This window comes from Rhipicephalus sanguineus, chromosome 4 (genome assembly GCF_013339695.2).
Source record: "Rhipicephalus sanguineus isolate Rsan-2018 chromosome 4, BIME_Rsan_1.4, whole genome shotgun sequence".
Lineage (NCBI taxonomy): Eukaryota > Metazoa > Arthropoda > Arachnida > Ixodida > Ixodidae > Rhipicephalus > Rhipicephalus sanguineus.
The window spans coordinates 151,892,305-151,894,097 of NC_051179.1; positions in this window are offsets into that span (position 1 = coordinate 151,892,305).

The window sequence follows — 1,793 nt, forward strand, 5'->3', positions numbered from 1 at the left end:
GATGCATCTGTAGCAATAATAATGTTAGTGCTAATGCTCTGCAGGTGTTCTTGTAATAAACCGTCTAAAGTATGATGGGGGAGTAATTTTGCATTATTAGGAAAAATATCATCAAATTGAATATCCACAGGGTACGAATTATCACGCGGCGGGGTTATATCGCAGATATGTACGTTCAAAGGGTCCAGTAAACGTTGTGCAAATATAATTTGGGGTGTGTGAAATCGCGGCCATCTAGCCCCAAAAAATAATTCCGGATGAGAAATAAAAGCTGTTTCTGATTGTCGTAGTGGGGACTCGTAAATTCTTAAGAATGTCTGAACAGTCAGAAGGCGAAACCGGCACGAAAGAGAAGGAACCCTCGATTCTAGATACAGAACGTTGTTAGAAACAGTTTTTGGAAGGCCGAGGCATAAGCGCAGCGCTTCCCTTTCCAAAAGAATTAAAGGCCGTATCTTATAGGCTGGGGCACCAGAGAATAGTACGCAGCCAAATTCCAAGATAGGGCGAACGTACATGCGATAGATCATTAATAGTGTGTCTCTTTTCAAACCTGTGCGGTAGTTGCTTAGCCTACGCAACATGCCAACAGCACGCGCACCTTTTCCAGCTGTATATTCGATGTGGGGTCGCCAGTTAAGGGATTGATCATAAATTACCCCAAGGTACTTAATAGACTCCACCTGTGGTATGTCCTCATAATGGTAACTCAGTGAGATGTGCACAGGGCATTGCAGTGGAAAAACAAGAAGGGCACATTTACTCGGATTAAGCAAAAAGTGATTGTGATCGAGCCAGATCTCCAGGGTATTAAGGTAAGTCTGCATCCGTTCATATAATGTCTGGATATTATCTGCCGTTGCAAAGAATGCGATGTCGTCAGCATACACATAAGTTGTTATTTCCTCGTGTCGTGGAATGGTGCTCATTAGTATATTAAATAGCACCGGGGAAAGCACTGAGCCTTGCGGTACTCCTCTCGTTTGTGTATGGGTAGTCGATGAAAAACCGCTTTTAAAACAATAAAATTTTCTGTCCACAAGGAATTTCCGAATCCACGCTACTATGTATGCCGGAAAATTGAGATATTCCAATCGATCCAATAAAATACCATGTTCTACAGTATCATATGCTTTAGCGATGTCTAAAGTAACTAAAGCCGCATATTCATTACGTAGTCGTGCTAAGTGTATACGACTTTCTAAATCAACATGGGCATTCCAAATTGAACACCCAGCCCTGAACCCGATTTGACAGGGACTTAGAATTGATCTCTCGTCAATAAAATCATTGATTCGAGTATGGATAATTCTCTCGATTAATTTTACTAGATTTGACGTCAAGGCGATTGGCCTTATGTTATCCAAAATATACCCTCCATCTTGTTTCTTAAGCAACAATATAATTTTAGCAATTTTCCACTCCAAGGGTATCCATGCATTCTTTAAGGAATAATTCACAAGTTCTAAAAGAACGTTAGGCGATTTTTCTACCTCTTCTTCTTCTTTTCCTTTTCTGGCTGGCTGCGTTTATTTATCATTTTCTACATCCTGCCCCGCCTGAGATGTAGTAGTTTCCAGGTGATGTAGAGCTTGAGCGGGTCTTTTAAACACTTTGCAGTCTTGTGTCTTGATGGTGTAAGCCCGCACAAGTCCATCACGACCGGGGTGCACTTCCAATATTCGAACTAGCTGCCAAAAAAACAGATTCTTTTTGTCGTCTTGTAGTAACACGACATCGTCTACCGTTAAACTTCGGTTAGATCCTTGCGGATACCGATGCAGACACCGCAA